General features: G+C 43.2%; 1 pseudogene; it reads left to right on the plus strand.

Moving 5' to 3' along the window:
• Window positions 1–25,014, plus strand: part of LOC149290427 (uncharacterized) — a 429,900-nt pseudogene extending 404,886 nt beyond the window's left edge.

Here is a 25,014-nt window from a genome sequence, read left to right on the forward strand (position 1 = left end):
TGCATGAATAAAGGTAATCATGACATATTGTGATTTCAGGCTGGTGCTCCTTACCTGAATGAGACTGGCCCATTGCAACCTGAGGCTGATGCTTCTTGCCTGAAACATTGAGACTGGCCCATTGTGACTTCAGTCTGATGCTCCTTGGATGAAGGACTGAGACAGTACTATTGTGACTTCAGGGTGGTGTTATTTACCTGAAGGATTGGGACTGGCCCATTATGTGTCAGAAACAGTGTATAAGGGTTCTGTCATAAAGAGTAAAATATTAGGGTTTGGTTATTAAAGTAGGAGTTATAGTTGTAGTTCATAGTAGGTAGTGTAGAGTGATGTGTTGTAGAAAGCATGTAGTGGGAAATGTTAGGAAGACAGAGTGGCTTTTACATGGCCTCAGAGGGAGCGATCAGGGAGACCCAGCAACATCAGGGACTGCCTGAAGGAAGAGGCCCCTCCCTCCTTAACTGTCATCTTGGCCTCAGAGGGAGCGATCAGGCAGACCCAGCAACATCAGGGACTGCCTGAAGGAAGAGGCCCCTCCCTCCTTAACTGTCATCTTGGCCTCAGAGGGAGCGATCAGGCAGACCCAGCAACATCAGGGACTGCCTGAAGGACGAGACTTCTCCCTCCTTTAATTGTCACTTTGCATCTGTATTGTATTCAATTTTTACTGTACACCGCTATGATCATTGCGGAATAGCGGTCTATAAATAAAACCTATTATGATTATTATTAAGGAGGGCATTTGGAGAGGGGCTGGGGTTACAGCTAGAGGCTGGTTAACAAGGAGGAGTCAAGCTGGCTTTGGAACAATGCTCTTCAAGGTGAGGCTGTCTGGGAGAAGGGAAGGGAAGTATACATAACCTTGGCTTGGGGAGGGGTTGAACAAGGTCCTTTGGACTTCAGACTTTGCAAAAACATGTTAATGGATGTTTGTGCCTGGATTCATCAATAAAGCTGCTCTTGTTTCAAATGGGTTTTATTTTTTGAGCACAGGACTAACTCTAGATCTTGCAGTTTGCAAAGTCTCACTTTTTTACCTCCAATGGAGACCCAGGAACAAGAAGAGTTCTTGGGGAACCCGGTGGTTCTGGAGATCCCGGTGGTGGAGGAGCAGGTGCCTTCTTCAGAGGAACTAGGAACCAAGCCCAAGACTGGGAAACGTGATGCAGCTCACACCATCCAGGCCACCACTGGAGGATTTGGGTTTCCGGCCCCAGACTGGGGAAAGGAAGGCCGTCGGGGGGCAGAGTTATAGCCTGGGACCTGGCAGTGGTGGAGTCGCTTGATAGCTGCCCCAGCAAAGAAGAACCCCAGGTAGAAGTTTATTGACTGGAGGAAGACAGAAAGGAAATAAAGGACTGTATGAAGGGGATGGTGTCCAAGTTAAAGATGTGAGACAAATGTGTGAATTCTGACTTAAACCCAAAACTGAAGAACCAAAGAACCAAGGAATGGTGTTTTAAAACAAGCTAAAGAACTAAACAAGATGGTTCCACGCAGAGCATTGATGTGAAGGAGGGATTTGGCAACTGAGACGAGGAAAGGCTAAGGAATTTGGAAGCTGAAGCAGGGAGATGTTCAGATGTGTCGAACTATGACTGTAAAGGTGCTTTTTCTCCTGAGTCGCAATAAAGAGGAACTGACAGGACAATGGACTAATTTGAACAGAACGACCTGCCTTTGAACAGCTGTCTCCTCCCGAAAAGAAGAAGTTGAGTAATGGGCTGCAATATTGCAAGAATTTAGCAGCCAAAAGCCAGAGAGAAGAAAAGTATAAGGAGCCTTGGCTTTCACCCTAATTTTGTTGGCACCAACCACGCGGCAACGATGTCATCCCCAGCCTTTGAGAACAACTGATCAATGTCTGGCGGAAGGAAAGTGTGTGTGAGTATTGTATGAATGTGTGAGTGAATGAAAGAGCTCTTGAAAATCAATGTTTGTATTATTTTTTGTGATTTAATAAATTTTTGCATGTAAAGTGTTTAAACTCAAATTTGGTGTCTCACTATCTGTCTTAGCCCTGCTCTGAATCAGTCCACAGAAAGAGACATTTTCATTACACGCTCTCAGGTTAAACAGGTTGCCCTTACAAACTTGGGCATAACAAAGATGTGGAGGAGGAAGATGTCAGAGGCGAACTGAGGGCAACTGATGCTCCTTGCCTGAAGCATTGAGACTGTCCCATTGTGACTTCAGTCTGATGCTTCTTGCTTGAAGCACTGAGACTGTCCCGTTGTGACTTCAGTCTGATGCTCTTTGCCTAAAGCTTTGAGACTGTCCCATTGCGGTTTCCAAATCCTTCACCATTTTAGTCGCCCTCCTTTGGACTGGACACAATATTCCAGGTGGGGCCTGACCAGACCAGAATAGAGTGGCACTATTACTTCCCTTGATCTAGACACTATACCTCTATTGATGCAGCCTTTAATCGCATTGGCCTTTTTAGCTGCTGCATCACACTGTTGAGTCATGTTCAACTTGTGTCTACTTGATTCTTATATCCCTTTCACACGTAGTTTCATTCATCCAGGTGTCCCCCATCCTATATCTGTGCATTTCATTTTTTCGCCCTTAATGCAGTACCTTACATTTCTCCCTGCTGAATTTCATTTTGTTAGCTTTGGACCAGCTTTCTAGTCTATTCAGGTCCTTTTGAATTTTGATCCTGTTCTCTGGGGTATTAGCTACTCATCTTAATTTGGTGTCATCTGCAAATTTGATAAGTATGGCCCCAATTCTGTCCTCTAAGTCATTGATAAAGATGTTGAATAGCACTGGGCCCCGGACAGAGCGCCACTGGACACCCCACTGGTCACTTCTCTCCAGGATGAAAAGGAGTCATTCTTGAGCACCCTTTCAGTTTGGCCGGTCAACCAATTATAAATCCATGTAACAGTTACCTTGTCTAGCTTGTTTCATGTTTTTGTTTTATATTCTTTTTTTTAATTTTATTTTTATTTGGTTTTTCTTTTCTTTACATCCTTATTTTCAGTAATCATCAATAAAAGATCATACATATCGTCTATACCTTCCCTTATCCCATTCCCTTCCCTCCTTTTCACCCCTTAAACCCCCCACCCTCTTACCCTTCCCCTCCTTCCCCTCCCCCCTGTACACATCCTAGTACATTCCAACCTATATAGTCCTTTATAGATTACATATTACTCTTTCAATTTTCCTTTACAATCATCATCCTTCCTTTACATATATCTATATACAAGTCATTTCTTTCGCTCTTTACCTCTTTACTTCCTAATCTTCCTTTTCTTTTCTTTTCCTCTCCTTTATTTTCCTTTTACGAGTTTTCTTTTCTTCTTTCCACATAACGTATTACTATGTTCCATTCATCTTTATCCTTATCCTCTTCCTCTTTCTTTCCTTTTAACCTTTTAGACAATCTGTCTGACTCTCTCATGTCTAACAACTTATTAGTCCATTCTTTTAATGTAGGGGTCTGTGTAGGGGTGTATAACAACCTTGCTGCTGTCACCATGTATAACACAATTTTCCAATATGTTCTTTCAGTCTCTCTTCCTATCACGCATGTCATATTTAACAAAAATAACTCCGGGTTTTTTGGGAAATCCCTTTCCAACATTTCTTTCATTGCTTCATATATTTCCCCCCAAAACTGCTTTGCTTTGTTACAGACCCACCACATGTGGTAAAACATTCCTTCTGTTTTTCCACACTTCCAACACATTTTGTTTACCTTTTTGTACATTTTGGATAGCTTAACCGGTGTCAAATACCAAAAATAAAACATTTTAAAGTAATTTTCTTTCAGGTGCTGTGCCATGGTGAACTTATAGGTTTTCCTCCATGACAATTCCCAGTTTTCTAAGAATATATTTTGTTGTATTATTTGACTCCACCTTGTCATGTTTTCTTTAATCACTTCCTGTTCCAAATCTCTTTTTAGTAGTTCCCTATAATATTTTGTTATCTTTTTCTTTTTCTGTTTTTCTAATATTATTATGTCCAATTCATTGTTTTTTTCTCTATTCCTTCTTGCTTCATGTCTTTCTTAAATCTTTCTTCTAATTGTTTATATGCAAACCATTCTATTTCTATATTTTCTTGTTCTAATTTTTCTCTAGATTTAAGTTTTAATACCGCTTTTTCCCCTTCTTCCACAATATGCTCATATGTTATCCATTTTTCTTGTACTTTTCTAAATTGTTTTATATTCTGTTTAATTTGGTTAATTGCTATTAGTGAATTGCCAAGAGTGGCCACCAGATGGCGCTCCAGGATAGAAGTTGGTGAGAAGCCGAAGGAGGCTGCAGTGCCCTGAGGATCCACAAGAGGGCGATGTTGTATTAGGAATGTTCTTTTTTTAAATACATTTTTATTAAATTAAAAAACATATATACATACATGCATATTCACTGCATACAAAGTCAAACATAAAACATTCTTAATTACTTACTTAACATTGACATTCTTACCTACCAACTTACAATTACACACACTTAGAAAATTAGTTCTATAATTCTTTCTTCTTCTTTCTCCGCTCTCCTCGCATCCAAATCTAATTTCTGAGACATCCCAATCATTCTTCTACCTATCATTCTGACATTCACACGACTTCCATTTCCTCCTTCTGCTGTTTGTACAAATAATAACAAATAGTGACTTTCTTTCCTTTATAATCCTGTTGTAACTACACTCGATTTCATAATATTAAAAAAAACAAAAAAAAACAGGTAAAGCGAATGAGGTCATCCAAACTTAATCTGTTATTATTGCGGCTTCACAGATTAAACACTTTCTCTCAGCAATCTTTTACACTCTACAATGTTTCTACTAATTATTACATTCCCTTCGATATAATATATTTACTACCTTCTCCTTAAAAGCTAATTGACACAATGTTCCATCCCATCATTAATTGTCATTAAATGTCCAGATCTTCTTTAGATACGCCGTTACAGGCGCCCAAGTATCATCTACTGAGTTTGTCGTTTTCCCTCTTAAAATTTGAGTAAGCTTATCCATCTCTATTGCTTCATAGAGGTTACTTAACCAATCTTCTTTGTCAGGAATCTCCTCATTCTTCCATTTCTGTGCCAGCGAGATCCTAGCTGTGGTAACTGCATAAAACAGAGTTTTACCAAAAACTTTTTCCAGGGTTTCATCAACCACATTTAGTAGATACATTTCAGGTTTCCTCTGCAATGGTGTTCCTAATATTTCCGATAATGTATCATTGACGATATCCCAATATTTCCCCACCTTCATACAGGACCACCAAGAATGGAAGAAAGTGCCAGGATCCCTTTTACGCTTCCAACATAAATTACAACTTTTAAAATACATTTTTGAGATTTTTTCTGGTATTCAGATACCAGCGGTAATAAAGTTTGTAACAGTTTTCTCTGATTGGCTGAGATACTGTCTGCTTTTTAACATTCTGCCATACTTTTTCCCAGTTTACTAACTCTAGATTGTGTCCGATGTTTTGTGCCCATTTTACGATCACTTCTTTAATGGTTTCACTCTCCATACTTTCTCTCAGTAAGATGTTATAAAGTTTCCCAATCAATCCTTTTTTCCCTGCGATAATAATCTTAAATATTTCAAGTCCTTCGTTTTTCCCCACAAAGCCCATACTCTTTTTATCCCATTGAAACCTCTCAAAAATCTGCCTGTAGGGGAACCAGCCAATCCTAAATCCTTCCAACTCTAACTCTTCTCGGGTTTTTAACTTCACTCCTCCAGCGTGAGATTTTAATAATATCTTATATGTGAGCCAATTTTCATTCTGGATGGTGTCCCTCCTCTGTAACGATTCCCTGGGAGAAACCCAGTCGGGCAGTTTTTGAACCCAGCGCTTTTTATATCTTTTCCGGACATCCAGTAGAGACCTTCTAATACAGTGATTATTAACATCGGGGTTAACGTTCTCTTTATCATATATAAGGTAAGCGTGCCATCCGAATTGGAGGCTCGCCCCCTCAATCACCAAAAGGTTGGCATTCTCCAATGTAATCCACTCCCTCAACCATGACAAACAACATGAATCGTAATATAATTCTAAATTTGGTATCTCTAATCCACTTCTTAGTTTAGTGTCCTGTAAAATTTTTAGTCTAGATCTAGGTTTTTTCCCTTGCCAAATAAAAGATGAAATTTCTTTATGCCAATTTTTAAATGTTTTTTCGTTTATCGAGATTGGAACCATTTGAAAATAAAATATCAACCTTGGTAATATTGAGAGTTTTATTGCCTCCATCCTGCCAAAAAATGATAACTTAGTTCTACTCCATCTTCTCATATCTTTCTTAATTGTTTCCCATATTATCTTGTAATTTTTATCAAATAAGTTTATGTTGCTATTGGTCAAATTTATTCCCAGGTATTTAGCTGTTTTTTGAATCTGTATGCCCGTCTGGGGATATGTCTGTTTTAGTTTTAAAGTTATATTTTGTTAAGTTTTGGTTTTAATTGCTATTAGTATATTTCTTTTCTTTAGTTTATTAATTTGGCTGGGGATTATGGGTTGTGGAATAGGTTAGCTAGATGGAGGGGTGGTATTTGTTGCTGCTGGATAGAATAGTTAAGGGAATGATAGCTTTTGGAATTTGTGGGATGTTGGTTGAAGAAAGTTGGTAGTCGGTATTAACATAAATAGGGCTAGTTTCTGGGCATGGCAAAGGGGGCTTTTTTACCTATGAGGCGTAGACTGTGGGAATTGGAGGTGGGGGCCAGGTTTGGAAGAGGTTGGAGTTTTTGGTTTTGGGGATTTAAGGTATTCTTTGGCTTGGGGAGGGCAGCTCTGATTTAAAAGCTGAATTTCTCACTATGTGTTCTTAATAAAGTTCTTTGCTGTTTCAACACACTGGACTCATTGATGGGCAGAAGTTGTGAATTTGCACAAAATTGACACTTTCTTCTCTCCTCAGTCCTCAGCTCCATTCCCAGCCATAACAACAGAGGCACACACACACAAAAACACATACTCACACTCAGAGAAACAGAGCTATATGTACAAAGCAGAGCCTTCCCAGCCTTTCTCTCCTGAGTCCAGCTCCGCTGGTTGGGCTCCATTCTGGAAGGAAGGAAAAAAGGACGGAAGGAAGGAAGGAAGGGCGTACTCCTTCCCTTCTTCCAAAGGCCGAGAGTGGAATAAGCAGCAGCAGCAGCAAGGGCCTTGCAATCCCTGCGCATACTCAGGAGGGGCTTTTGGTTGCTAATGTGCATGCAGAGTTTCAGCCTCTGAAGCCATTGCTGCCCCCACAGCCGGCTCTGAGGGAAGGAAGTAGAGGAGAGCCCTTGTTCGTTTGAAGGATTGGCTGGAGGGTCTTCTGGGGGAGGTGTTGGGGTGTTGTAAGAAGGAATGAAACCCCGATCTCCCCCCAAAGAAAGGCAGGGGACCTGCCATTCCGCCTCTCCCTCTTTCCTTCCCTACCCCCTCCTTCGGGGGGTCCTTGGGGCCCAGGTACTTGGGAGGTTATTATGAGAAAAGAGGGCAGGGTGGACCCTTGGAGAGAGGCATGGCCATGGAGGGGAGGGGGATCTGAAGGTAAAAGGGGGTTTGAGGAGCCCCCTTCCTCCTGGAAAGTGAGGCAAGGAGAGACCCGCCCTTCTGATGCCTCATTTGGGGGAGATTTTTGTGCCAAATAAAGAACATCACACAGCATAGGCTTCAATAGCATTAGAAACAACATTATTTGGCAGGGAGTTTTCTCTGGGGGGAGGGGGCTCTGTCTGGGGGGAGAGAAGATCCCAAATATAGGCCAAAGCCAAGAGGAGGGAGATGGACAGACCCCAAAGCCCCTTCTGGGGAGACAGACACCCTCCTAGCATGAATTTCCTAAATTGCCGCCAACAAGCTGGCTACTCCTTTTACTGACCTACGAAAGGATGGAAGGCTGAGTGGACCTTGGGGCCTTGCCTGGGATCGAACTCACAACCGTGGCTGCAGCACTGACATTTAACCACTGCGCCACCAGTGCCCCAGGTTCTCCACGATCCTCTAGTCTAGACAATTCAACATCCCCCTTACTTTCTTCTCTGCATGGCTAATGTAGTATTTCATTGTTGTATGACCTTTAAGCCAAATAACCAGAGTACAATATTGCTGCAAACTTCACTTAATTCCAAAATATAACACAGTTGGAATATTCTGAAGAAGCTGAATAAGGAAATCAGATTAGATTGTACTGTTTACATATTCAAGTCTGTCATTTTCACATCATATACACGTTGTTAACTGCCCTTGAACTGGTCCCGAGGCCCCTGGCTCATGCTGACCCTGTGGATGAGACATCTCCAACACCCCTGTCCTCCATTTCTCTGCTTAGGTCCTGCAGATTCAGGTCCAATTATTGACTCTACCCATTGGGCATGCGGTTTCCTCTACCTTCTATTTTTCCTAGCATCATTGTCCTTCCTAATGAGTCATGCCTTCTTGTGATGTGTCCAAATACGACAGGCTCAATTTAGTCATCTTGGCTTCCAGAGAGAGTTCTGTCTTGATCTGCTTTAGAACCCCTTTGTTTGGCTTTTGGGCTGTCCATGGGATCCTTAGCACTTTTCCCCACCATCGCATCTCAAATGAGTTGATTTTCTTCTTCTTGGCTTTCTTAACTGCCCAGTTCTCACATGTGTATAAAGTGATGAGGAATCCCATGACTTGGACGGTTCTAGTTTTAGTGCTCAGTTGTTTATCTTTAGGATCTCGTCTAGTTCTTTCATCGCTGCCCTCCCCATTCCTAGTCTTCCTCTGATTTCTTGACTGCAGTCTCCGTTCTGATCAATGCTTGATCCAAGGAACTCTTTAACTCTTTTGATTTCCTCACAGTCTAAGTTGAATTTATGCAGCTTCTCCATGGTCGCTATTTTTGTTTTCTTTATGTTCAGCAGTAATCCTGCCTTTACACTTTCACATCAGCCCTTTTCACATCATATACAAACAATCACTCAGAAATATAAGCAAAGGCCTGACTTTCAGTGTCACACCACTGATCACAACACACATAGTGGTTTCATGGGCACATCATACATGTCATCACACACCTCATCCCTTTGCTGTTTTGCTTCTTTGTGTGTGAGGATCTGTTTTTCTCACAATTTTTCTTCCTCACTGATTTTTCTCTTTCTATCCCCATGGCTTTTCTCTCTCTTAATCTCCCACTTCACTTTCTCTCCTTATCTCTCTCCTCTCCTTCCATGTTTTCCTTCTGTATGAGAAAAAAAGAAACTACGTTCCTGACTCTCTAAGACTTATCCCTCCCTCAGACACACACAAGTCATTAAGTGCATGTCTGCATCCATTTGCAAACTGGCCAATATGCCCACTGTCCCCCCCAAATGTGGCAGATTTCAGGCGTATGTAATGAGAAGTAACATCCTCGATAACAACATTACACATTATAACTTTTGTAGATCAGAGAGTGAGCTTGTTTACACAGAATTCAACCCCATTACATGAATGAGCCACATTTTCTTTCTCTAATATGTTTATTGCACTTACATTCCTGCTTTTCTCCCAAAATGGGATACAAGGTGGCTTACAATAATCTTTAAAACATTCAACTAATACATTAATTTACAAAAGCTATAAAGAAATTAAGTGTCAGCATTGAAAACATGACTAAAACACAAAAAACAAAATGTATTTAAAACAGTTTATATATATACAATATATGTCTAGAGAGAGAGAGCATACCATGTCACACAGTGCAACTCCATAGTTAAAATCCCAAAGCTTGCCCAAATAGAAATGCCTCCATCTACCAGAAGAAAGACAGGAGGGAAGGAGCCAACCGGACTTTCTGTGGAGCCAAGTCCTATCTATTGGGAGCAGCCACGGATAAGGCTCTCTCCCGAATCCTTACTAACCATGTCTGTGAGGATGGTGGGATTGTGAGGAAGCCCTCCCTTTAGATGTCAATGCACACCTTGGTTTATATCAAGAGATATGACCTTTCCAGTATTAAGAACAAAAGCTTTATGCTCACACACGCAGTTTCTCATCTCCACTCCTGCTTTTTCATACATTGGAAGAAGAGATGGGTCATTCCTTCTATGGACTTAAACAGACCTCTGTGACATCCAAACATGAACAATGTGATTTCCCTAAACGCAACTTGACAAAAACCAACCAAATAGGAACAAAGGTATCAGATCTTGGTTTGTTTTAACCAGAGTTTACCCATAAAAAACAACACTGTGGCTTCTCCAAAGGATTCTTTAAAATTGAGTAGCTGGAGCTAATTAGTTTGCGTCTTAATACTATCGTGGGGAGGCGGGAAGCCTCAGATCTGACCTAAATGCATTGCTATCACTTCTACCCTGACAGTCTTCAATAAAGTTATTTTGTTTATTCAATTAAAAAAGAATTGGAAGCAAATGCTTTCAAGCCCCTTCTCCAGCGAGCAAAAAGAGGAGGGCAGAGTATGAGAGCTCAAGGCTCATATACTATTCATGTCACAAGAAACCAGGGTTTCCCATTACAATAATACCAGGGCAGTATGTACATTAGATAGGGCTTTAAGCACCAGATGCTGAAAAACACACTCAGTAGCACACAGAAGATATAAGGAAAACTGTCGCATGGAGCAGGTTAGTGTCACCAAGTGAGGAAGAAGAAGGAAAAGTGTTTTATATAGTGCCTCATATGGAGATCTCTGGTCAGCTATATCAGTAACAGACTTCCCTCGGGTGATATTCTGCTGGCATTTTTGGACTACAAATCCCTATCAGTTCCTATAGTGGAATGATATACACAAGTTACTCTTCAAAATATCTAGAAGATTGGGGAAAGCTCTGAGTGACTTTTCAGGGACAGGGATAGATCTTTCTTAGCTTCCTTTCTACATAAGATCCTACACAAAAACTGAACGCAGAACCTCCTACATGCAAAGCATGAATGCTGTCAGTGTATTAGAGCACCTTTCTTGCAATATGGTAAAAATACATACCAGGACCTATAACCTGTAGAACAGGAGAGACATGATTTGGAGGTGAAGAAGGGACACTCCTTTTTCAGCATGAGATTAGCCCACATGGACAGTAAGAAAAAGATTAAACAAAGAGGTTACAGGTTTATTTAGATAGGGTACTTAAGATGTCACAAGCTTTAGAGGGAAATCATTGGTGATCACTGATGACATGACAATGTCCAGCAGACGACTGACACACGAACAGCCACAGTCCACCAAATAATTTAAAGGAAGCACCAGGGGATGGGGGTGGAAAATCACTCTCCGTCTACCATTTATTACTATTCCGAGAATAGAGTCATTCATTCTCTGTCACCCACTGACCACAATTCTCTGCATGGAATAGAATTGGGTGAAAATACAAAACACAGTACAACAGGGATTCAACAAAACAGTGATGAAAAACAGCAAAGAGAAAACCAGCAGCAGGGAGTAAACCTATGGCCAACTTCTGGCAGAGTTGTGCAAGAGATTCCTAGAGAGGACATATCAATCGAAACCTGAAATAATCAAAGCCGCAAAAGTCAAAGCTCCAAAGGTGGAGGGCCAACTGTACTCCATAAAGCTAAAAAGCAGCTTCACATCTTTTTTGTGTTAGAAAAGGGAAAAGTGTAAAAGGACTGTGTATCTTGCAGGTATTAAATTGGCATAGAATTTGGTGGAGAAGGCGAATTCCAAATAGGTGTCTCTGTGAGTGTGTGTGTGCACCATCTTCAAGTCACCTGTCAATGTATGGTGACCCCATGAATGTCATACGTCTTCATAGGCAAGGAAAGACTCAGCCATGGTTTTGCTAATCCCTTCCTCTGAAATAGAGCCTGCAGCACCTGACCTTGGTTGGCAGTCTCCCACTCCATTACTATCCTGGGATGACTCTGCTTAGCTCCTAAGATCAAATGGGCATTGGTGCCTTTAGAGTTTTTAGGCCAAATACACCTACACTACAAGCAAATTCCCATAACTCTTGTGCAGCTGCTGTGTCTTCCCAGATACAGACACATCTTGGAAATCCTTGAGTGAAAGGGCAATAGATGGCATTAAGGAGAGCATCACTTTCATCAGACCCAGCATGGACCCCTAAGCCTCTTCCTCATGTACTGAAGATAAACAAAATAGAATGGGAAATGGCCATAGTATAGCCATAGTTCAGCATGTTTCCATTTCATTAACTTCAAAAGGAATCATTAATTATGCATTTGGGGCCTATAATTCTATGTGTACTAATCTTGGAAAAGGAAAATAAACCATAGGTTTGGACCACAGATGTGTCCCAAAGGAATCAATGGGATCCTTAACTGGATCATACAAAATAAATCTCTCTTACAATGCAACCATTTTCATTTCCTAGCAGCCACTCAGGCATCTTACAAATTCAACATGTTTAATTTAAAAACAGCATCAGAGAGGAAGAGTGGGGCAAACCCGACTTCAAAAGACCCATTTAGGATTAGGACAATTAAAGGAGCCCTTATATATCACCTATAATAGTATTATAATAGCTATTGCCTCCACCTTTTTTTCATTCTGATCTCAATCCACAATCATTTAATTGTGTGTGTGTGTGTGTGTTTGTGTATGTATATGTCTATATGAATGTGTGTGTGTGCGCGCACACATATGATCTTACAGTACTGTACTCCAAGCATCTGAGAAAGGCTGTATCTGCACTGCAGAAATAATCCAGTTTGGCACCACTTTGACTACCATGGCTCAGTGCGATGGAATCCTGGGAACTGTAGTTTGTTGTGGCACCAGAGCTCTCTGACAGAGAAAGCTAACACAAAACTCACAAAACTATAATTCCCAGAATCCCATAGCATTGAGCCAGGGCAGTTAAAGTGGTGTCAGATGAGATGATTTCTGCAGTGCGGATGCAGGCGAAATGAATCACAACCCACAGAAGCTGATGCTGAAATAAAACCCTTAAGTCTTTACTTGCTTTGTTGTTATTAGCTGCCTTCGACTCACAGCAACGCTGTGGATGAGCCACCTCCAAAGCCCTCTATCCTCCATTGCTCTGCTCAGGTTCCCTTGATTCAGCCCCATAACCTCCCAAATTATGTCTAGCCATTTGGCATGCGGCCTTCCTCTCTTTCTACTCACTTCTACCTTTCCTAGCATTACTCTCCTTCTTAATTATTCATGGCTCCTCATGATGTGGCCAAAATACAACAGACTCAGTTTAGTCATTTTGGCTTCCAGGGAGATTTCAGGCTTGGTCTGTTCTTGGACCCATTTGTTTGTCGTTTTGACTGTCTGCGGTATCCTCAGCCTCTTCTCCAGCACCAGATCTCAAATGAATTGATGTTCTTCTCATCCACTTCCATTACTGCCCAGTTCTCACAGCTGTACATGGCATCAGAGGATACAATGGACTGGACATTAGTGCTCAGTTGTATATCTTTAGATTTTAGGACCTTCATGGCTACTCTTCCCATTCATAGTCTTGTTTCGGTTTCTTGACTGCAGTTTCCCATTCTGATCAATGTTTGCTCCAAGATACAATAAACCTTTTAACTTCCTCATTATCTAAGTTCTATTTATGTAGATCTTCGCTATTCATTATTTTTGTTTTCTGTATGTTCAGTAACAAGCCTGCCTTTGCAATTTCTTCCTTGACCTTGTTCCAAGTCCATGGTGTTTTCCGATAGTAGTATTGTATGGTCCATGTATCTTAAGATTGCTGATGTTCCTTCCTCTTATCTTCCCTCCTCCTTTTCAAACCAGCTCTTCATTTATTTTCTGCATGTAAACTGAATAGTTGGGGTGATAAGATGCAGCCTTTTGCCAATTGAGAACTATTCTGTTTCTCCATGTTCTGTTCTGACAGTAGCCTCTTGTCCTGAGTAGATTCCTCATCACGACTATCAGAGGTCTTGGCACTCCCATGGCTTTAAGGGCTTTCCATAGCCTTTCATGATCTATGCAGTCAAGGGCTTTGCTATAGTGACCGGTGTTTCACAAACTCTGGTCTTCCAAGTGGTTTGGACTTTACTGGTCAGTAAACGGGGGAGCTGTAATCCTGGGAACAAGTTTAGGAAACACTGCTATAGTCTATTAAGCATGGTTTCCAAATCCTGTATAAAAATTTCTGCTTCAGACTCAAGAATGGCCTTTCCTCTTCTGTGAAGAAGACTGCGACATCTGAAAAGGTGATCTGCAATAGAAAATAGACCTCATCCAGAGAGTGATTCAGGAGGGAAGCACAGGGTGAATCCGAAATATGATTTGATCCCTTCAGGATATCAATAGAGTGCGACCTATTGGAATATCCTCCCTTCTCTTTTCCTTAGCTCCTTGGATCTTCAAGAAAGGGGTGAGAGGGTAAAGACAAGGCTGCAATCTGTGTTCCTGGTCATCTAGATTTCTCCTGGGATGGGAGTATTTGTTTAGCAATGAAAGCTCTTCCCTGGAGGCCTTCCCAATCTGCTTTACTAAACTGACAGAAATCTATGGCAGTGTCACCCAATAATCAGATTTATTTATTTATTTATTTGATTTCTAGTATTCCTGGAGGTCCAGTTCTTTTTGGAGGCAGAGAACACTAGAGGGCCCTCTTCCCTTCCCAGGCAATGAAAATAGGAAGACCACATATTCAGCCATTAGGAATGGCTTGCTTTCATGGTGGCTCCAAACCAGCTGCCTTCACCAAGAGCCTCACTGAATTAAGCCCTGTCTCAAAGGCATGCGTTCAATGCCCTTTTAGGAACAGAAGATGTCCTCCTGAGGACACTCTGAGGGCTGCCATTGGCTGGAATCCCAGTCCCTCCCACATCCCACAGAGAATGACATCACTGCTACGGAAGGCTCTCTTGACCAATCAGAGAGAAAGATGGAGCTTCTTCTGGAAGCTTCCGTGAGAAGGAGGTATAAGGCCTGAGAGACCAAGAGACAGTTGGGGGAATTGTGTCGGTTGGAGATCCAGAGAGAGAGTTAAAGAGCGGATCTTGGAAGTTAGTCTCAGAATTGGATGTTTAGGTTTATTTATTATTGTAATAGCTTGTAGGAATTGTAGGACTTATATTTTAGTTATATTTTGTTATTTATAGTAAATACCTCCTTGGAGTATCTACTACTCGACGCTCCTTTTATACATGTCTTGGATGGGTTGATGCTTGGGAAAATCAGTAAAGAAGGAGAAATAAGGTTCCTTAACTGGTCCCAGTGTAGGTTAAGGGAAGTCGTTTTATAATTCACTGGATGGAGGCAGCGTGATTTAAGGAAGTTAAGAGTCTCCTGGGCTAAGAGCCATAATGTCTAAATGTCTAATTAACAATTTGTAAGCCACTCTGATCGCCTTTTGGCTGAAAAGAGGAGTATAAAACTATTATTATTATTATTATTATTATTATTATTATTACAGGGCCGCAGTTTGGCTGCTTGGACCACCGGAGATCATCACAGAGAGTCAGTTGGAAAAGCCCATCTCACTCCAGAAAATAGAGATACTTGAGGAGGTTGCTCTCTACGTCTTTCTGTAATAATAGCTACAAAACTGATAATAGCATTTGGGACATTTAGTCTTTTAAAAACAAATATGGCAGATTTAAATGCTGCTTTAAAACCTCTTTCCATCTGCCAGCTTTGTGCTGGTTTTGGGGGGAAATGAGAAAGTGTTGGGAGGGAGGGACTGCCAACAGAATTAGGAGGTGCATTGCAGGCTATGGACAGTTTGCAGCCAAGAAAGGTCCAAAACACACGGAAGTAATAGTCCAGTTTAAGAGCGCTTTAACTGCCCTGGCCCAGTGCTAGGGAATCCTGGGAAATGGAGTTTATTGTGGCACCAGAGGTCTCTGGAAGAGAAGGTGCAATGTCTCACAAAACTACATCTTCCACAATACCCTAGGACTGAGTCAGGCCAGTTAAATCCGTCTCAGACTGGATTATTGCTGCAGTGTGTTTTGGACTTAGGTGACCCTTGGCAAGTCACACTCTCTCAACCTCAGAGGATGGCAATGGCAACCCCTCCCTGAAGAAACCTGCCAATGAAACCCCATGATAAGGTTGCCATAAGTTGGAAACGACTTGAAGACACAGATGAAGTACAGAAAAAAGTCTGCACTTATTTCTCAAGTTGTACATGGGAATGGGAGGCAGTGTGGTGCAGTGGTTTGAGTGTTGGTTACAACTCTGGAGGCCACGGTCCACTGCCCCAGTCCACCATGAAACCAGCTGGGTCCCTTGGGCAAGAAGTCACACTCTCTCAGCCTCCGGGAAGGCAATGGCAAACCACCTCTGAACAACTCTTGCCAAGAAAACCCCAGGAGAGGCTCCCCAGAAGATGGCAAAGACTTGGAGCCACTCCACAAAAACAACAAAGCCTCACGAAAAAGACAGCGTGGTTTAGTGGCTGGAGCACTGGACTATGACCCTGGAGACCAGGGTTCGAATGCCCTCTTGGCTATGGAAACCCACTGAGTGACCTTAGGCAAGTCACACTCTCTCAGCCTCAGAGGTAGGCATTTGCAAAACCACTTCTGGACAAATCTTGCCAAGAAAAGCCTGAGAAGAGCTTCCCACAGGGTCTCCATAAGTCAAAACAACTTGAAAGAACACAACCACAACAAGAGAAAGAAAGCGAGCTATTGCCGATGTGTCTGGTCAAGAAGACATGGGAGTTGTAGTCCTAGTTCAGAGGGACTGGAGGGGCCTTACTGCAGGGCAGGACCTCTCCTCTTTCTGGCCATGTGGATGTTGGGAGATTCAGTCCAGGAAATACACTTTAAGTCCCATTGGCAAGAGAAAAGGCTACTACTGTACTGCCTTTCAGATCCAGTTTGCCCCAAATCCTTTATGAGGCCAGAAACCCCTTTGTTAGGAAGCAAACCCCGAATATCTCAGGAAGGCCCTATATCTCCCAAGGCCCCCTCCCTCCATGACCTCCTTCCTCTCTTTCCCTCAGTCTCTCTCTCTCCCCTGAAGGCCTCAAACTGACAACTGCCAAGCGCTGAGACTCAGGAGGCCATTTTGTGTTCTGGCAGCCATTTTGTCTTTCCAGCGGCCATTTTGTGCTGCTTGTGATTGTGGGGAACAATGTTCCGGAACCTTCTCTGAGCCTCAATTGAACAGAGGCTTCTCTTTCTCTCCTGAGGCTCCAGAGTCAGAAGGAGGCCAGGCTCTTCGGGCCAAAAGGAAGGAAGTGTGTCTCTTTGTGTGTCTTTTGTGTCTCTTTTCTGAGAGGGTTTTTTTATTAAACAGCTCTGCTCCTTCTGGGGATCATGGGTTTTAAAAGGGATCAGACATGGGGAGGAGAGTTTTAATATAAGCCTTATTATTATTCTTCAGAAACACTGGGCTTTGGCTTCTAAGAGGAGGCTAGTCCCCCAAAAAGGTGAAAAGGAGCTCCTTTGGGAGGTTTTAAAAGTCTCCCCAGTTTCCTTATTAATAGATTTTCAGGCAAGAAGGAAGGAGACAGATCAGAATAACTCATGTTACCAAGAATGAAACAAACAAACAAGAAGAATAAGAATAAGGATCACACTGAAAGGCAAACTGCTCATCTTTTTTGAAAGGAAAACCATTATTAGCAGAGTAAAAACAAGAATGGGCTGCTTATATCCTTTTACAACTGACTCCCGCTGTATTTGCACTACAGAAATAATCCGCTTTGAAACCGCTTTAACTCTCCTGCTTCCATCCTATGGAATCCTGGGATTTGTAGTTTGTTGTGGCATGAGAGCTCTCTGGCAGAGAAGGCTAAGTGTCCAAAGGTAAAATCCCAGGATTCCATAGCACTGAGTGGTTAAAGCAGTGTCAAAGTGACTTATTTCTATAGTGCGGATGCAGCCTTCTTGGGAAAGGAGCTGATGATGGGGAAAAGAGGAGGAATGCAGAAGGAAACGAGGACGGATGGATGGACGGAGGGCCACCTGCAGCTGGACTGGCCTCCCTGAGCGGTCAAGACCTGAGCTGGGTTGTGGACGATGGGCACTCTTAATATCAATATTAATATCTTTCACTATTGATTGTAATTAAGGAGGGGATGAGGTTCCTCCTTTCAATAGCATCAGGAAAATGTTTAGTTGTTGTGAAGGTTTGGAAATCCTGTTTGGGGACTTTTTGTGTTCTCACAGCCATTGGGTGCCATCAGGAAATCTTTTCTTTAGGATCAGAAATCCTATTTGGGGCCCTTCCGACTTTGAGGCCCTTTCATCCTCCATTTTGGGTTCCCTGAAGGCCTCAAACTGCCAACTGCAAAGCGCTGAGACTCAGGAGGCCATTTTGTCTTCCCAGCAGCCATTTTGTGCTGCTTGTGATTGTGGGGAATAATGTTCCAGAACCTTCTCTGAGGCCTCAGTTGAACCGAGGCTCCTCTTTCTCTCCTGAGGCTCCAGAGTCAGAAGGAGGCCAGGCTTCTTGGGCCAAAAGGAAGGAAGTGTGTCCCTTTGTGCCTCTGGCCCTCCATTTTGGGGCGAAGGAAGGAAGGAAGGAAGGAAGGAAGGAAGGAAGGGAGGGAGGAAGGAAGGAAGGAAGGGGTCTGTGGGGGTCTGAGGAAGGGAGGCAGGGACTCAGGGCAAGTGGGGAGGCTGGGCTTTGGGGGCTGGGAGAGAGAGGTGGGAAAGAGACCCACACTTTGGGCTCTAGCTGGGGAGGATCCCACCGGTCCTTGCCTGCCCCTTTGGGAAAGGAGACCCCCTCAGCCCCCTGGACTCACTCCTGCCACTCATTCCTAGGGCTGGGACTCAGAGGAGTTTCCTAGGCATGGTCACCTTCTGCCCTCCATGGCCATTGGCACTGATCTTTTCCCCATTGCCTTCCCTCCCTCAGCCCTGTGGACCTCCTCCTCCTTCGCACTCAGAGCAACCCTTCTCTACGGCTGAGGAGACGGCCTCTGACCCAGGGAAGCTCCAGATATAAAGGACTGCAGAAGAGGCCTTTCTGGTGCTGCAGGAATCAGGGTCTTTCTACTGAAGGTAGGGCTTTATTCCTGGAGCTGAAAGAGGACCTTTGTTTAAATGCTTCAGTCCAGGATTGTATGGAAGGGTTGCAGCTGAGAGAGTGAGGCTATGCTTTGCAGGCATAAAGCCCCAAATGCAGTCTCTAGCAGAACTGTCTTCCCAGAAGGTGGAAGTGAGATTTCCAGACCCCAGACACATGGCCCTTTGTGTGGGGAATATATGTGTGTTGTTTACTAGAGCTTTGTGAGGTATTTGTTTTACTGGGTTTATAAAATGAATTTACATATGTCCTCTCTTCCCAAAAATAAGCATAATCCAGGAAGCAGTCTTTAATCTTAAACCTATACATTTATAGCATTTTATTGTATCAAGTGGTGTGCATACCTTTTAAAAATATACTAAAAGAAGTGAAAATGAATGTGATTTTGACAATGGGTCTGTTCAGAAACATTGCACACAAATATACATATAAGGATTTCTGGATGGCCTCAGCAAGCAGAGAGAGGAGGTGCACACCTCATGCGCTATCTATGACTGACAGACAGAAACACAGCAGTTAAACTTAGATAAACACTCTCATTTGTAATAATGAAATGATTATTTTCACCAGTGTCAAAATGGGGATGGGGGCATGATGAGGGGAGGCTGTGGATCAGATCCGTAAAGTAGTGCATATCTTATCCAGTCCAGGAGCTAGATCTTCTCTTCGTGGGACATAAAACAGGTCCTCCTCCTCCTCCTCTACATGAAAGAGTAGTCTAATTCTCATCCGTGACTTTGAAACAGCATTTCTTCATTTAAAAAAACTGAGGTGGCATGAATCCTGTTGGTTAACCCTAGAGATTAGACCCACTGAATCCATAAGTGACTGGCGAGTCAAACTATAGGTAATGCCAACTGATTCAGTGATTCTCCTCTGATCAGGACAAAGCATAGTATAGGTTCCAGGTTAGGATTTAGTCCTGCATGTGGAAATCAGGTGCTCTCTTCCCATCAGCTCAATCCTCTGTTGCCCCCCAACCCTAGGAGGAGGGCATGATACAATGCAAGGGGAGCAAGAAGAGAAGAGAGAGCTCCTTTCCTGCCCTGCCTGACCAGGGGCCTCCCTGGGGGATGGAGGGCAACTGGTTTGGGAGAATGAGGGGCCACTAGGCCACACAGCCTGACTCAGCAAAACCCTCCACGCTCCAGTGTTGTTCTGGGTGGAATGAGGCTACAACTGGCCATTCACTGACCCAGGTCCTACCATAGAGTTGTGGATGCCATCCCGCATGGCCATTCCATGCCTGCTGAGAGTGTCGGGTGCGAGGTATTAGAGAAGCATGCAGCTGTGTTTCTGTAGCCAGAAGCAAAATGAAGACATCTTCCTCTGAGGACCACTGGGTACTTGTGGAGATGGTGCACTCATTTCACATCTAGCTACAGGGATATAGACAAGGCCCTTTCCAATTCCCCATCCCCTGATTCCCCACCACTCTCACAAGGCATGGAATAGCTGTTGTGTAAGGGAACTGCAGTGAATCTATGCTAGGTCCAGGGGGCTTTGTTTGGGGCACAGGGAGAAAGGGGATACCCACCTCTGCATCGGCCCAAAGGAGGCATATATAACCTGCGTATGTCATCAGCAGGATGCCGTTCTCTGTGTCTTTGAGCGCTGCCGGGTTTCTTACCAAGCCTACCCTAACCCTGGTCCCTTTTGTCAGGAACTTCATCTCGGCCTCTTCGTACACGGCTTTGGGCCTCTCTTTCTGGAAGTGACCCAAGTGCAAGACCACCAGGACCCCTGCCCACCTGATGGCTGACACAGAGGCCAAGCGGAGGGAGTTGGGCTCCAAGAGAAAGAGGATGCAGAAGTACAAGAACTCTTTGGTGAGTCTAGGTTCTTGACTATTAGTTTCATCTGTGTCACTGCTGGGCCAGTCCATGAAAGCAAGCGGAGAACATACTCTCCCAATTTAGCAGAGACAGTCCTGGTTAAGCCTCTCTCACCCCACTTTTTCAGGGACTTTTAAAAATACCCCATCCCACTTTCCCCCTTCTCAGCTCACTTCAGTTCCTGAGTGCCATTCAGTTTGCAGCCCATCAACTCAAAAGTGCGGAGAGGAGAGGAAAGAAGGAGGCAGGATATGCCCTTCCCAAGAGGCTGAAGCAAAAGCAAACTGATGTGCCCTTCCTAGCTTGTGTGATCTTCCTCATAAACAACTTTGGCCATCTTCACCCCCTTCTGGATTACTTGTCCATATATGTCTTGCTTTTCCAATCTGCGAAATGTTGGGGGATATGGGAGAATGTCTCTGGATCTAAATTGGGGGTGGGCTCAGTGGCCCATATTAAAAATGATGTTTGCCTCTGAAATTTGGCAAGAAAGATCTAAATGCACCACAATTCTTTGGTGGCTAAATGTACTATATGTGCTGGGATAGTGAGTATCCTAATCCATCCTCAATATCCCAGCCAAAATTTAAAGTTTATTTCCTGGACTGATTTCTGAAGTGATGAAATACTAATATTTGGGATGCACCATGTGCTTTCCTCCCCTTTTGCTTAGTCACTCTCTGGATGAGGGCTATTTTCTATTTCAGGTGACCTTTGCAGATGTGGCAGTATATTTCTCCGAGGATGAATGGAATCTGTTGACAAAGAAACAGAAACATTTGTACAGTTATGTAATGATGGACAATTATGAGAATGTGGCTTCTGTAGGTAAGGAACCTGAATCCATTGCTCTTTCTATAAAGACTGAGGGTCCTTTTATCCTATATTATTATGTTTCTATGGTTCCACTAGAATAATAGAATCATAGAGTTGGAATAGACCACAAGGGCCATCCAGTTCAACCCCCTTCTGCCATGCAGGAATACACATTCAAATCACCCCCAAGAGATGGCCATCCAGCCTCTCTTTAAAGACCTCCAAATGAGAGAACTCCACCAGACTCTAAAGGAGTATATTCCACTGTCAAAGAGCTCTTACTGTCACAAAGTTCCTCCTAATGTTTAGGTGGAACCTCTTTCCCTGTGTCTTGCATCTATTGTGGTGTCGCCTTTTCTCTGTAGCAACAAAAAGCAAGCTTGCTCCTTGCGCAACATGACAACCTTTCAAATATTTAAACTTGGATATCATATCCACTCTTTATCTTCTTTTCTCCAGGCTAAACATAACCAGCTCTTAAAAGTGTTCCTCACAGAACTTGATAGTTCCCAGACTCTACACCACTTTGGTTGCTCTTCTTTGGGCATGCTCCAATTTGTCAACATCCTTTTTGAATTATGGGGCCCAGAACTGGACACAGGATTATTCCAAGTGAGGGCTGACCAAAGCAGAATAGAGTGGCACTATTACTTCCCTTGATCTAGAAACTATTCTTGCATTGATGCAGCCTAGAATCACTTGGGCCTTTGTAGCTGCAGCATCACACTATTGGCCCATGAAGAGATGAAAGGGCGACACAAAAATCCCTTTTTCTCTAATGTTTCTTTTCCAATCTGAGCTTGCTTAGTTCCATGGTTGATTCCAGAGGCCCTTTATTACCTGATTGCTGGAGTCTGGGGAGGACACCCCCAAGTGCTATGCTTTTAGGGGAATTTCATACTTAGTTCAAAGGAGAGATTGGGGCAACAGGGACCTCAGTAGTTCCGGACCCCCCCCCCCCCCCCCCCGGCATTAGACGAATTCCGTATATTCCCGAGCCCTATTTAAATGAATGAGGCGCCATTAACCCTTATGAGGCATGCCAGCCCTTTTCCCAGTGTGACTTTTAGTGTATGCTGAAATCCGTGTAAGGCATGCCCGCGTATGACGCAGGTGCACTCTACACTCAGGCACACACATATAGGTGTTCACGCACAAAAACAAGAACTAGGTAACAAAGGTGGGACTGGAGATGTTAGGCTTTGCTAATGATAATACATAACCTAGACAGAACTTGATTCCAAGTGCTGACAGTCCAGAATGGTGAGAGAAATCAGTAACTCCCATGGCAAGTGTAGCTGGCAAGTGTACTGAGGTGTTTAGCAATGTAAACCAACAGAGTGTCTGTCTGCAACTGGACTGACGCTAAAGAACAGCCAGTTGGTATATTTATACTGAAATTGTTGCTAGTGGGCAGAACTTGAGTTTCTATAAGGTTTAAATCGTTTCAGAAAGTTTCCTGGTTGGGGAAAATATGGTCCAAAATCAAATGGAATAAAATGGGTGCTTGGTACAAATACCTAAGACATAAGGGATTAGCACCCCGGTTCTCAGGTCCTTCTTGGCTCTGAATTCCAGTCCCGTTCACAAGCTAATGTACAACGCAATGTGAGCACAATGCTCCCAGATGCAGCTCATCAATGACATAGCAGAATATGGAAAGAAATTTCCAGATACAGGTGTTGGTAATGCACTGACCACTTTTCACACTTAAAAATAAGTCACAGACACAGTTGATTTCATCTGAATCTTTGGAAGTTTTTTATCTTGAGTTGCAAAATAAAAAATATTTGCAAGCTCTCCTCTCTGACTTCCATCATGTTCACTGTCTCTTGTATAAACAAATACAATTCAATCCTATCCACAGCAATCCACATGTGACCTGTATACTGTATTGGTTGTGATTCATTTCCTGATGCCACACTATGAAGCGTCCTCTGCAGTTAGCTTGCATCATGCCATGTGCTCTGACTCAGCACTCTCTGGCCATCTCACAGGATATGATGCCACTTTTCAATCAAGATATTTTTACACATGTTTAAAAGAATATTTATTCAACAGTCTGTATGACTATCTGCTTCTACTGATTACCTCAAGGTAGTTCCCCACAATCTCCTCTTTGCCAGCTCCTCTGAGTAAGGATATAATCATTTCATGGATTTGGGGCACCTGCACCAGAATCATGCTCAGGTCACCCACTCCAACTCTATTAATTTAATCTCAAATAGGGAGGCGTGAACGTAGGGCTAAATGTTGGGCTAACACTTTCCTCTCTTAACTCTAAATTTCAGTATTATCTGTCATTATTCTTCTTTATAGAAGAACTTGTCAGTCATGAGAGAGTCCACACATCAGAGAAGCCATACAACTGCCAGAATTGTGGGAAACATTTTACGTACAAGTCTATCCTTGTCATGCATCAAAGAGTCCACACTGGAGAGAAGCCATACAAATGCCAGCATTGTGGGAACTGTTTTTCTCGGCAGTCCCACCTACTGACACACCAGAGAATCCACTCAGGAGAGAAGCCATACAAATGCCAGCATTGTGGGAACTGTTTTCCTCAGCAGTCAACCCTACTGACACACCAGAGAATCCACTCAGGAGAGAAGCCTTACAAATGCCAGCATTGTGGGAACTGTTTTTCTCGGCAGTCTCACCTACTGACACACCAGAGAATCCACTCAGGAGAGAAGCCTTACAAATGCCAGCATTGTGGGAAGTGTTTTTCTCAGTAGTCAACCCTACTGACACACCAGAGAATCCACACAGGAGAGAAGCCTTACAAATGCCAGCATTGTGGGAACTGTTTTTCTTGGCAGTCAACCCTACTGATACACCAGAGAATCCACACAGGAGAGAAGCCTTACAAATGCCAGCATTGTGGGAACTGTTTTTCTCGGCAGTCTCACCTACTGACACACCAGAGAATCCACTCAGGAGAAAAGCCATACAAATGCCAGCATTGTGGGAACTGTTTTTCTCGGCAGTCCCACCTACTGATACACCAGAGAATCCACACAGGAGAGAAGCCTTACAAATGCCAGCATTGTGGGAACTGTTTTTCTCGGCAGTCCCACCTACTGAGACACCAGAGAATCCACACAGGAGAGAAGCCTTACAAATGCCAGCATTGTGGGAACTGTTTTTCTCGGCAGTCCCACCTACTGACACACCAGAGAATCCACACAGGAGAGAAGCCTTACAAATGCCAGCATTGTGGGAACTGTTTTTCTCAGCAGTCAAACCTACTGACACACCAGAGAATCCATACAGGAGAGAAGCCTTACAAATGCCAGCATTGTGGGAACTCTTTTTCTCAGAAGTCAAACCTACTGACACACCAGAGAATCCACACAGGAGAGAAGCCTTACAAATGCCAGCATTGTGGGAACTCTTTTTCTCAGAAGTCAAACCTACTGACACACCAGAGAATCCATACAGGAGAGAAGCAACACAAATCCAAGCAGTGA

The sequence above is a fragment of the Sceloporus occidentalis genome, unplaced genomic scaffold, assembly GCF_023333645.1.
Source record: "Sceloporus occidentalis isolate IW3139 unplaced genomic scaffold, rSceOcc1.0.p SCAF_39, whole genome shotgun sequence".
NCBI lineage: Eukaryota > Metazoa > Chordata > Lepidosauria > Squamata > Phrynosomatidae > Sceloporus > Sceloporus occidentalis.